This window comes from Callionymus lyra, chromosome 8, assembly GCF_982586985.1.
Source record: "Callionymus lyra chromosome 8, fCalLyr1.hap1.1, whole genome shotgun sequence".
Taxonomy (NCBI): domain Eukaryota; kingdom Metazoa; phylum Chordata; class Actinopteri; order Syngnathiformes; family Callionymidae; genus Callionymus; species Callionymus lyra.
Genome location: NC_141825.1, coordinates 6,971,278 through 6,985,454, shown reverse-complemented (window position 1 = coordinate 6,985,454; position 14,177 = coordinate 6,971,278). Strand labels below are relative to the sequence as shown.

Here is a 14,177-nt window from a genome sequence, read left to right as displayed (position 1 = left end):
GGAGGTGCCAGCTCTCCTGCGAGCGCAGATAAGACTTTAAGGAATTTTCCGTTCATCTTGCCAAAGTCAAGAGACAAAGAAAATCTCTCTGAGTACTTGGCTACGATCAGGCAGGATTCACTTGTTATTGTCTCCAGGCTCCAGTCAGAAGGTTCAGATCTCATATATGCAACAAAGTGTATCGGGTACTTCATACTGTCATTATTGTTATAGGTCAGTACTATGGTGTCGCTACAGTTCAATTTGAGCTCGAAGGAATGATGACTCGGCTTCTCTCGGAGGAACTCTGGTTTGTTCCCACAATCCTAAAACATTCTATGTGTGACTAGGTTTGCAACTTGTTGTCCCCCCCAAGAACTGACCCCAAGTAGCTGAGATAGGCTCTGGTGACCCCTGACTACACATTAGAAGTTTACATTCATACAAAAAGTAATAAAAATAAATAGAAAAGTACAAATAGAAACTAAAACACTCAAAGTAATTGCTTAAATTCTGAATGGTTGTTCATTTGTACACAAGGTTGTCCCTCAACTTTATGCCCTAAGAAACTGGGACTGGCCCCCAGAGCCTCCTATCATTATTGTAAATAAATCAATAGTAGAAAATACATAAGATTTAGATTTAAAAGAGAAAACAAACAACACAAAGTTGTTTATGTAGGAAATATATATATATTAATAAAATACATACAAATAAAAAAAATACAAAAAATAAACTTGATACACAGTGTGGATGAATCTGGAAATTAAAGATATAATTTGTCAGTTTAAATTCTCTTATCTAGGAGTTTGACCTCGTCCTGGTGTTTAACTCGTTGTCCTTCATATAAATAAATAACACTACAAGATGCAAAGACAGAGGAGCGTCCATTAAAAAAACGCATCATTCAAATTCAAGTTAAAACGAAGCGGTCGTCGACATCTGAACACGGTAGCACTTGTGTCTTGTGTCTGGCTCCTGACAGCAGAGCAGCGAACGAGTCAAATAAATGGAGTGAGAATGGTGTGTGATAGGAGCAGATGGGCACTTGGTGGCTCAGCCTGGCACCGACTTCACACTGTTGGGAGCAGCAGGAGCCAGTCTCCCTGGCATCCAGCGCCATTGTGATGCTTCCCAGAGCGTCAGAGGGAGGTTCATGTGCACATTTAACGACGTCGCTCAAAATCAATCTTCGCCGTTTGACATCTGGGCGGCAACGACGACGCGGTTGTGTATAGTTGTGTGTAGTTGCCGTGGACGTCGACGACAACGTGAATTTAAAGCATATAAACGTGGATGTGTCTTGATCCGATTTAAACACTAGTGCAGCATCAGTGACTGTTGTTGATTAGCGAACCGTTGTCGCCGTCGACGACGACTCTTGGAGTTCCATCGTCATTCATCTATAACATTTGGACCAGGATGTGTCAATCTATTTGTCAAATAGACGTCTCAAAAAGTAGACGTCAGTGTTTACGATGATAAAAGGGACGGAGATGGTGGACGTCAACAATAGGAGTAACTGAGTTGAGTCTGAAGAGAACAAACACATGGATGATTAAGTAAATCCAGCTTCAAAGAATGAAAAGAAAATATTCAAAATCAAACTTCCTGTTTTATAAATATACGTTTTGTTCGCCGCTAGCTCATCGTTTACGCTGATACAAGGTTGTTAGCAAAACCACACTAGCAAGCAACGTCCTTTGTATCTGCAACTAACCTGTGTTCAGTCACGATGCCAGTGGTGGGTTTTGTATCACTTTAACTGTTGCAGTCCAGAATGGAACTTGAGATATGGGTGGAGGCTACAGTTAAGTTTTAGAGGCCAGATGTGGCCCACAGACTTTGACTTTGAAACCTCACACATTGCAGTACTTAGTTCCCTTAAGAAGATGATGACCATAAACAATGGTATTTTTAATCCTCAACAAAATATGTAGTAGGTCTATCTGAGTGGGGAATCTAACCCGCGATGGATCAATAGATGGATGGATGGATAAATAGAAAGAACCTGATGGACATTCATTCATTCAGAAACAATAAAGTTCTACCTAATCTTCATTCATTGTCTACCGCTTTTTCCCTTACCAGACCGGGGAGTCTATCCCAGTATCATAGGGCGAGAGGCGGGGGACACCCTGGACAGGACAGCAGTTTGTCCCAGGGCACACACAGACAGACAACCATTCACACACACACTCATACCTATAGACAATTTTTCCCAAAGTTCTCAATCAATCTCTGTTTGTTTTTGGACGGTAGGAGGAAACCGGAGTGCCCGGAGTAAACCCACACAACACGGGGAGAACATACAAACTCCACACAGAAAGGTTGGCTCGGCCTGGAATTGAACCAGCAACATTCTTGCTGTGAGGCGCCCTAATAATGGACATATTTTATAAAAAATGTAATTTATTTTACAACTTCCTTGAAAGAAGTGTCAACTGAACTTTGGTCTGAGCAAAAGTTGAAGAGTCGAATGAGATTGTGAAACTCTGTTTTTATGTGTTTTGTGACGTATTTGTGATATCTTTTTGTGGTGTTATCTATGTTGTAGTGTTTTTGTTTTTCCTTTCTTACTTCATTTGTTTTTTGTTTTTCTATACCTTGAAAATCAATAAAGAAATGTTTAAAAAAAGATTGATGTTGAAGTAGGAGTTTGATGAAGGACAACAAACAGAGACAAGTTAGAGCCTCCAAGAATGAAAAGACAGAATCAAAACCAGACTTCCTGTTTGGACATTTTGTTTGGACTCTGATGTTGACTGATGAAAAGAACTTTGTGTATAAATACTAAAGTATAATATAAATACTTGATACCACCATGTTGATCTGTAAGAAGGAAAACAACAGCTATTTGTGAAAAGAAAGTCACTGTTTGACACTATTGTCGTGACACACCTGTTGACCTGTGAGTGTTTGTCAAAAACTATAACTATAATTCTGCCGTCAACACATTCCAGGACACAAGTGACACATCAGAGGCCAAAGTGACAGCTTAAGTAGTTGGAGTGATCCCATGATTTCGTTGTATCGCCATCTTCAGGAGGCGTCATTATCGCAGCAGCAGATCCGGAGCAAAACGACTTGACACTGGACGGAGCGACATCCATCTCTCATCTGCCAATCACGCTGTCATGGAAACGGCTCGGCGGCATTGTGGTGGTGAAGAGGGTCTGGCAGGGTGAAGATCCACGGAGGATGAGATGATGAAAATAGAAAAAAAGCTACACAAAGTCAAGTGTAAATATGTCTTATATATATATATATATATATATATATATATATGTGGGGTGAACAAATTTCAAATGATATATATGAAATATATGAAAAATAAGACTAATTTTTAAACTTAATAGTTTGATTAAAGTTGAATATTGTTTGATTATATTGAAACATTGTTTTATTACATTTTAATTGTTTTGGTTATAGTTGAAAATAGTTTAACTATAGTTGAAAATTGTTTGATTATAGTTGAAAATAGTTTGATTATAGTTGAAATTTGTTTGATTGTAGTTGAAAATGTTTTGATTATAGTTGAATTATAGTTAAAATGGTTTCATTATAGTTGAAAATAGTTAAATTATAGTTGAAAATAGTTTGTTTATATTTTAAAATAGTTAAAAATTGTTTGATTACGGTTGAAAATCGAAAAGACCAAAGTGCAAGGGATGACAAAGTGAAACCATAAAGAACATAGATCAAAGGAAATAGAGAAAAGAAAAGGATTCAAAGATGAACATAAGAAAAGACACCACTCATTTTCTTAATTGTCTTAAATACTTATAGTTGAATATCTATGTATTGATCTCTTGTGAACATTCATTGAGGAAACAACAGGGATTGAAGTTCATGTCATCTTGAGAACGTTTCTTTTTCATGAGATGATTTTTCTAAACATGTCTCGAGACTGACAAGTTCAGCTCATATGAATACATTAGCAAACAAATGCTCTTTCATTTAGCTTTTCCATTATGACTCCCAGCATCTCTCATCCATCATCTGTGAACTCCTGCAGGCACACACACACAAACACACACACACACACACACACACACACACACACAAAGAGCTGCCATGACGACTCCAACCAGCTGAAACATGCAAATATTTAGCATATATTTTAATATAATTGCACTTATCTGTGATCGTTCGTACGCCCGTAAAATGATGAATGTGTAAGCAAACGTAAATAAAGCACAGTTTTGCTCCTTAAATAAGCAGAATTGCTCCACATTTCAGTCCCTGCAATAAAGATGGATTATGTGTGTGTTCACGAGTGGAATGATTCAAAATACTAATAGTTATTTTTCAAATGAACATAATACTTACATTAAATCATTGCTAAGTTATGCTAACTCTGGTTTCCCACAGTCAAAAAAGGTTTATTAACTGAAAAACTGTCTGTAAGTGTGAGTGTGTACATGAATGTTTGTGTGGTCTATTCAAGGCGTCCCCCGCCTCTCGCCCCAAGTAGCTGGGATTAGCTTCACGAAGGGAATCAGTGGAACAAAATGATTAATGAATGAAAGAAAATCACAGAATGTTTTATTTATTATTATTATAAATGTAAAAAAAAAATAATTTCAGTGTTTAAATGTGAGCAACAAATGAAATAAAAAATGTAAATAGTCAGTGACAGATTAAGAGTATTTTACAACATTCACTAATCATGGTATGACAGTTGATCTGTCAGAGATTTCTTTTTTTTTTATTATAATTGTTTTTTATTGTAATTGATTTTCATTATGCATCGTTCATTATTTTTTGGTTCTTTTTTACTTTTACTATGTAATAATTATAGTAAAATATACAATAATATTGTTCGTTTTTTTATGTGATATTTGACTCCTTAGTGTCAATAATATAATATTTATAAAAAATATATATAAATATTAACAATACATAATGACACATGTTTAGATTATTATTAAATGAAATCTATTTTATTTTTGATTATTTATTTAATTTCTTATTATGTGTTGTTGTTTGCTTTCTTTTTGTCTTTTTTTTTTATGATTGCGATGATGGTCAAATATGGATATTTGAAAAACCAAAATATCATGAGATAAACATGATTTTTTAAACTAGATTACACATAAATAACAGTTTTGCATACAAGTACACAAAAACATTTGAAAGTTAACGATTCTTAAATACGACATTGTTGTCCTTTTTTAAAACAGTTTTAACATCATTCTATTTGAAATGTAAAATATTGGATGAGTCTTGTGACATTAAATGCAGACTCAAGATTACTCGACTCAACAGGCAGAAATCCTTCAGAACCTCCTGATGAATCGCGGCTCGTGGAAAACCATCCAAGAGCCTCAGGAGCAGCTCATCGTGGCAAAGTCACCGGAGAACTCGACATTCTCCGCTCCGTCCATCAGATGGAAGCCATGAGCGCCGGCTGTCCGTGTGTCATCGCGGTTTGACACACTTACCACGTCTTCACTCGTCTAATTTGACGTTTGATTCAACGCGACTTCTCCGCTAACAGTTTGAGCTCCAGATTAATTAATACGACTCGACTTGTGCTAATTTCTTGCCTCCCACGTCCCCCTGATCGCCCCGGCGTCGTGGCGACTATAAAAAAAAACAACTCCCGGGCTGTGTCCTGACACACATGTGTGGAGTGAGAGATGAGGGTCCGGCGGCGACAGGTGAGCAGCCGCTGGTGAGGCTCGATGCAAGAAGACCTCGACGCGTTCATGTGGATATGTTGGTTGATCCAGGGAGATGCTGAGGGATGCTGGGAGGCAACCAAACAATAATGACTTTGGCCGACTTTCAAAGGGAGAAAAACTATTCATGCAGACAGAAGATGGCTTGAGTTTATCGTCCACCAGTCACTGTAGCAGAGTGGAAACACTTTGCAGATAAATGTGGACAAAACTGAAACTCTGGTTATTGCGACTGATGATGAATGTTCCAGGGCTGAGTCAGTACTTGGGTGACTTATAATCCATGTGTTTGTGTCTTCTAGTTGTATTGTAACAGTTTATTTTAGTGTCTAAACAAGAAGGATCTGTTTCGCCTGCAGTTCATACAAAACTCTGCAGCCAGAATTCTGAGTTGCTCTAGTAGAAGAACTCACATTTCTCTGATCCTTAAAACTCTTCACTGGCTGCCAGTTTCTTTCAGGATCCATTTTAAAATTCTGGTTCTTACTTTCAGATCTATTCATGGTCAGACCTTCCATCAGTGATCTGATCCAGACTTACACCCCAATACACAAGTACAATTATTTTACTTTAGAAGAAAAATAAAAGTATTTTAAGGGCCACATTAAATACGGAGTCTGTCATCAATCAAATCAAAAAGAACGATTAAGTTAAAAAACCTTCAGTATGATGGTGAAATGACTTAAATATTTATGAAAACTAATCCTGAGTGAAACTTCTTTGGATATAAAATTACTATATATTAATTATATACATTATTTGAAATATAAATCATACAATTATTAAGGGGAAAAAAGGGTAACTCTATATCATAATTTAATTAACTGGAAATTTAAAAACTGGCCAACAAAGAATCAGTGGTGCCTCACATTTTTTGTACTACGGGCGGGTATTATGTCGGTTTTATATTCACTGACCTTAAGATAAAAATAGTAAAAAATTAATAGTACAGAGTTCTTTTTTTTGTTATTATTTTCACTAACTTTTTCAAATGAGCGTCTCGATGCCACAAGCTAATGTGACTTCAGAGAAAATACCATCTTTTTGTAAAAAAACACTTTTCAGGCCGTGATAATCCATCATAGACATTTGTGTTCTTTCTGTGCGGCGGGTTCTCGATTGTATTTTTTAAACCTGGTTATGATATATAAAGTACTAACCAACAGTTAGCTCTAAATAACAAAAGTAACATATTTACTAGTGACATGCATTATAACAAAAGTTCAATGCCAAAGGAAATTAAGAGCGCATGAATACACTTCAATAAACATTTTTGCTGCATCATTTATTTTAGGGAACAACAGATGTTTCTCTGCGTTAATTTCAGGGGATCGTCTTTCTTGTTACCTTCATGTTCACTGGCTTTGAACTAAATACGTATTTACGTTTGTATTTATAAACTTAACTTGCAGTTGGAGGACCAAAATAGGCATCTGGTCTGAGTCAAAGCTTTTCTTTCTTTATCTCCATATCTCCCTTCATTCTCTCTGGCACCAAAAAGGTTACATTGAAATTGGGAAAAACACCAAGAACCACAACAAGTGTGACTCGTAGCCTACACCCACTGCTCTCTACTATGATAAAAGAAACACCTCTCGTCAATGAACCATAATTCTATCGACTTTTAATTGATCCCAGAACAAAAAAAGTCACTGAGAAGACGCTTATTACGGCCGATATCTGTGGAACCAAAAAGATGATGATCTGAAAGTATTTGTATTTTTAAGCTTAAAACCAAGTATTTAGCGTTGTTTTAACTTAAACTCAGTCTATTGTCTTTTTAAGATGTTCTAGAAGGAGCCGTCTCGCCTGCAGTTCATACAAAATTCTGAGCCGCTCTAGTAGAAGAACTCACATTTCCCAGATCCTTAAAACTCTTCACTGGCTGCCTCTTTATTTCAGAATCAATTTTTAAATTCTGGTTCTTACTTTCAGATCTATTCATGGTCAGACCTTACATCAGTGATCTGATCCAGACTAACTAGACCTGCCCTAGTCCAGAATAGGGAGGTCCCATGATACCGCTTTCCAAACATGTGACCAAGAGGTTTGATGCAAGGCCGAGGTTTTTAAAATAACTGCTGTTTTTTTTTGTTTGTTCCATAACGTGTTCTTTCATCATCTCTGAGAGTCCCAACATAAATAAAGATCTGGTCACTCATCAGTATCAAGACTATAAAGCGGTTCCTTGTTGTATTTTAAAACACAAGATCTTTATAAGTCACCAACATAAATAAAGATGTGGTCACTCATCAGTATCAAGACTATAAAGCGGTTCCTTGTTGTATTTTAAAACACAAGATCTTTATAAGTCACCAAATCAACACGAGCATAACCTCCATTGATTTTGAGACAACCATCTAGCGGGCAAAATGAAACAAGCTGGTTCTAAGATGTGTGGTACCAAAGCATATATAGACATGCACTCAGGTGTAGTCTTCGCCTTACAAACATACAAAGGCACGTCAGAGCTTTGGGGAGTTCAGGACGGGGACTTTGCACACTAAGTGAACCGGTATTTTCCCAGCAGCGCTTCTTACGTGGCTCTACAAACACACCTGAGAGGCAAAGATGTAGTGCGTTGGGATGCATGACACACAAACGCAGGGGTGCGTATACATCGAATCAATAATACATGGATCTATTCTGTTTGAGTTCTTTGAAGGTAAGCCCGCTCTTTCCCCCACTCACAGCCGGGCTAAGCAGCACACGGGTGGAATACATAACTTAGTGTTGCGTCATCACACACCAGCGTTAGGACACTAGGAGCACCCGAATGTTTAGCCACCTGTTAGCAGCCTCTTCTGGCTTCGTGAGATTCGTGGGGGAGGACACGCCAGGCGGGCGGGGAGGACAGAAGAGGGACCTCGGTCTGGGCTCGAAGGGGTGGGAAGGTCCAGTGCCAGCAGAGCAGAGAAAAAATGTACAGCGACGCCGAAGCCCGAGTAACGTGGCGGTGCTGCCGCAGAGAACACAAATCACCCGCCATAAATAACCCCTCCCTTGACAACTCATTTCATCTTTAGCAATAATGAATCCATCATCAGGAGGTGTACGCCCTTTGGGTGTCTCTGCCCTTAACAGGGAAGGAGTAATGGCTTTGGTCACCGTTAATCATGGTTATTGACATCCCCGGCTCCGCCGCCGCCCCGGCACCGATAGTTTCGGGTCCCTCGCCATCACTCACTCCGGGGCCGTGTTTCGAGCATTGGCGAATGTAGGGGGGCCTACGATCAACACGTGTGCTTACTTGTCGGGGGGGATCGTGATTAGGGTTTGGTTGTATAATTGTGGCGAGAATACGAGCGAGTGAAAGCGTGTGTCTGACGATTTGTAAGCGGCGCAGTCGAGGAGCTGTCAGCGAAGAGCCGGCGAGCTGATCACAGGGAAGCTGTGTGTTTGAAGTCTCCCAGGGACTGACAGCTCCTCTCCCCACGGGAACTCCTTCCCCTCGTCTTTTCACTTCTCCGCGCATCATCCCCTTTTTCTATATCATTTCTCTTTATCCACTTTCTTGCTCTACACACCATGTCTTAGTTGACAGACGGGGGGTAGGAGGGGAGTCATAGACGGGGATGTGTAGGATTCTCACTGCTGCTCTCCCGGGAATGTGTTGGAGAGGGTTCTGTTCAACAGGAGTCGCACCTGTGAACGGCAAACTTCCTTATCTCGTTGTCGAACACTCGGGGTGACATGTATCCTGCTCGGTGGCGAAAGGGCAAGTCTAGCGTACCCTTGACTGGGATCTAGATGCGTACAGTCCAGTAGGTAAAATCTTCATTCAACAGAGTAGAGTCTTATTGCGGCTTTTAAAGAATTAATTACGTTTGGATGCAACATTGAGAACTGTTGCCTTTACAGTCAATGAAGTTAGCAATGAAAGAGATAATAGTTCCTTTTTTCGCGGTTAACTCCACGACATGTTAACTCTGTGGCATTCGTAACTCAGCAATCCATCTATCCATCAAACTGTCTATCCATCCATCTATCTTTCTATCCATCAATCTTTCTATCCATCCATCTATCCATCTATCTTTCTATCCATCCATCTATCTTTCTATCCATCCATCTATCCATCCATCCATCCATCTATCCATCCATCCGTCTGTCTATCTATCAATCTTTCTATCCATCCATCAATCTTTCTATCCATCAATCTATCCATCTATCTTTCTATCCATCCATCTATCCATCCATCCATCCATCCATCTATCCATCTATCCATCTATCCATCCATCCATCTGTCTATCTATCAATCTTTCTATCCATCCATCAATCTTTCTATCCATCAATTTTTCTATCCATCCATCCATCCATCTATGTATTTATCCATCTATCTATCCATCCATCCATCCATCCATCCATCCATCCATCCATGTATTTATCCATCTATCCCTCCGTCTATCCATCCATCCATCGATCCATATTTTTATCCATCTATCCATCCGTCTATCCATCCATCCATCTTTCTATCCATCTATCAATCTGTCTATCCATCTATCAATCTGTCTATCCATCTATCTATCCATCTATCTATGTATAAAATCAGAGAGGCTCAGGAGAGGACTTTGTCCAAAAGTGTACATTGGAACAGTAGGCTCTGAAACCAACCATGCCAATAGTGTGTTTGAAGCTTAAAGTAGAGAGATATTTGAGAGGGATGATCGATTCCTTTATGGCACAGTTTCTGACATAAAATGTAGAAGCCAGATCGATAACAGCATTGGTTTTGGTGCTCCTTTTATGTGTTGCTTTCATTTCCCTTAATGAACATTTTAAATGTCGCTTCTTCTTCAAAGAAAAACTTGAATAAACAATGGCCACATGTCTATGGATACACAATGGCTTCCTTAGCGACGATCAACGTGTGGTCCAACCCTTTGAATCTACATGGTTCTATTGAGGAATGTGTGTGTTTGTGTGTCTGTGCGGCATAATTACATATTTAGCTTCCCCTTCCCCCGCTAGTCAAAGGGCACCGTGATTTCATCTCGTACCGAAACCGTGCCTGAGCCGGAGCCCATCCGTCATGGGGGGCCAAGTGTCGGCTGGACGTCCCCGTCACGAAGCTGTCCGTTTTGTCAGAAAGCCAAATCCATCATATCGGGAGGAGAGAGCGAGATCTTAGCTAGCGGAAGCCGATCGCCCCGCTAACGCGTACGAATATGCAAATTAACAGCAAAATAAACATCGCCCGGCAAACGAGCCATCCATCAACGACCAGTCTTAAGAGCTTAGTGTTGGCAGAGCGACGCGAATCACCACGACCCGTCCCCTCGTCTTCCTCCCCTACACTCCACAATAAGTGTGTCATCTGCAAATATATGTAATTTAAAGTTCGCAGTTGTTTAATGCAAATATTTGTGGTCACTTTTAAAACAACAGAAAAAAAAAACGAGGCATTAAAATCCTGAAAGGCTGGAATGTGAAAAAGGAATTTCCAATGGAACAAAGTCAAAGAGGAAACACAAGACACAGTTGGGAATCTGCAGCGGTGGCACAATTCCAGACTCACGTTGCTTTACTGGCGATGTGTACAGACATCCTTCTGTGTGTGTTTTAAAACACGCCGTCGCACAAATACTTCACTTACATTGTGGTTCAAGTCCCACTTAAACTGTCAAACTAGAAAATGAACCAAGACGGTGATATTTGACAATTACGGTTTATACACAAGTGCCTCGCCCAGAAGTGTTTATCGAGTTTTTCTTTAGAACTTTGTTGGTTTTTTTTTCTGATCCGTAAAAGACAAGGCTGTCGCTGAATGTTTCAAATCAGTTCGTCAGATCCTGCACGTGATTTGGCGGCCGTCGCAAGAATGTGTGGTTAGCCGCACGGGCACATTTGAGGGTCCTCCTGCCTCCCGGGGCCCGAGGGAAGGAGCCGTTGGCAAACGGAGCTGCCGCCCGGAAGCCAAGGCTACGGCATTCCCCAGTCTACCCCGGCGGCAGCCACTCCAATTACCTCAACTGCTAATTCCACAATGAGTGGGTGTCGAGTTCTAATGACGCAGTCAAAATTCAGCCACTCCACCTCTCGCTTTTATTGCAAATGTGCCTTTTTTAATATTTTTTTTGACTCCACCTAGTTGTGCCAGTTAATTTTTAAGCCCATCAATGGGGGAGAAAACAGACAGGAAGGACGGAAATAGACTTGTGGATGGGTTTACTACACTTGTATCTGTGGTCAGGCACTTGTTCGACAAGTGGCTGATGGGAATTCTCTCCACAAAGGACACTTCATAGTCCCCGTGTCTGCTTGGGGCGTCAAGTCTTGCCACAAAAACCACTCGACATCCCATGAAACTGTATAACCGCGACTCTGAGAGCGTCTTTGACTATCGTTCTTCACTTTTTTTTCAAACTTGTTTGTATACATGAATGAATCTTTGTTAGGGATTAGTAAGAGAAGACTCTAAACACTCTAAACATCTTTAGCAGGAAACTCAAACTAAATCACACAAGACGCCAAAATATTTTATCAAAAGATTCATAAGAAAAAGTGTACTTTTACCAACAGATTTTTATATTATATTATGACTTTTTATTATTCATAAAAAGTCATAAAGTCATAATTCCTCTTATTTATCCTGTTGTTATTTTTGCCAAATACTCACAATAACAGTGAAACTGATGTTTTAAGGATTTCATAGAAGTAAACTTGTTTAATAAAAACATAATTTGTGTTGCTTATCTTATCTTAAACACAGTGACATTGTATACTGCACGTCAACAGGGGTGTAAGTAAAGAATCGGTATATAGATCTTTATTATTTTCACGTTACCGTGTCGATATTCAACAGCACTTTATATTTTTTATAGTATTTCAATAAAGTATGTCGTAAAAAATAGAGGGTTTTTTGACTAAAATTAAAATGCAAATATTTGAAAAAGAAAAAGTCTTTTAATTAAACTTCCGGTTGGTAAACAGTCAATTTGCTTCGACAGCAAAAGACGAACAAATCTCGCCAGATCCTGGTGGTGACTGAGGACGAGAGGATACAGTCGACTCAATCAGATTTAAAGGTGATATTCAGTCATATTCTGTCTTTCAATTCAATCACAAGATATAACCAAAGTTCAGTGTCCCCTAAAATAGTTCCTAATATTAAGTCTATCCAAATACATGGAATCAGGAGAATAGTGTATCGCTAGCGCCCTCCAGGTCACCATATCAACATGACATTCATCTCCACGTAAAAATAACTAAAACTTGACTTTGACACGTTATCTAAACGTTCCAAACGTCGAAGCCACACTGACACAGAAGCCTCTAATTGAAATCTGAAGGACTCCCTCAGGCTCCTCCGTCAATTGACAAGTGACGGTAATGAGGCTTAATATGTTTGCCGTTGCCCTCGGGTTCGACCGAGATCCACCCGGCGCACATCTGTCAAACACACGATCGCCTGCTGCTTCCTCACCTGATCACAGCTGGTGACGCGTGTTTGAGTCGCTGTCAGAACATACGGGAATACGTGCGAGTCTGTTAGCGTTCCTGGGGTGAGCCTGATGATTTTATTATCAACAAGTGACTCGTCAAGAGATGATAATATAGACGGTAGCGTCAAAACTCTGGTCATTTTAGATGAGTCTATTAGTGTTGCATCCGGTTTATGTGGTGGATAAATAAGTAGATAAACAGAGATTCTGGCTGTCAAAACATTGTGTTGAATGAAAGGATTGTGTTTGATTAAAGAGAAGAAACAAAGATCATTAAGATATATTTAACTCCCAATAATGATGGATTAATTTTCAAATTATACTTCCCGTTACAGACAGTTTGAAAAAGACATTTGAAATAAAGATTTTTTTTTTTTACACTTATGGTCGTAGAAAGACAGTGGAAGTCAGGAAATATTTTATTTTCTTGGAATAGCGGTTTCCTACATCTGTTTTTGTTATGCGACACAAATTGATAACACATTGTGACAGCAGAGACACACACTGACAACAACATTGTATATTTTCAAAACATTTTTCTTAACTTAAAATGAGCTTGTAGATAAGTTTTTATTGATGAAATTAATTGTTAGCATCATGTAAAAATGTAATTTCCTGTCACTTATCGCTGGCATTTTTTCTTAATATTGAGAATATACAATTAAAAAAGTAAAAGTGTTGCAACACATTTGCAACTTGTGCATAGACATCTCGGCAGGAAACAGTCAACAATGAGCTGCTCTGTGAGAGGAAAAGTCAGAGTGTGAACAACAATGGAGTTAATCAGGCTTCGGCCTCTTGCTGTGAACTTGTTTAATCTTTGTTCTCTATAGTTCTCTGTGGTGTACGTCTGCAAGCACATCATTCAAACACTAACACTTTCCATGAGAGAACATTATGTGAATGTTAGTTGTTTTTGGGTGAAAAATGCCTTGACAGTGAATGACACTGAAATTTAAAAAATAAAAGAAAAATGAATTTTCACTTAATAAAATTAAGTAAATGTAATGCATAAAACAAATTAATAACCTATAATAATGTTTCAATATATAAAGATAAGTTAATGTGT

General features: G+C 39.0%; 1 protein-coding gene across 3 annotated transcripts in view; it reads right to left on the bottom strand.

Annotated features, from left to right (window-relative positions):
• reln (reelin) overlaps positions 1-14,177 on the bottom strand; it is a 101,413-nt gene that overhangs the window by 71,086 nt on the left and 16,150 nt on the right. The window lies entirely within an intron of this gene.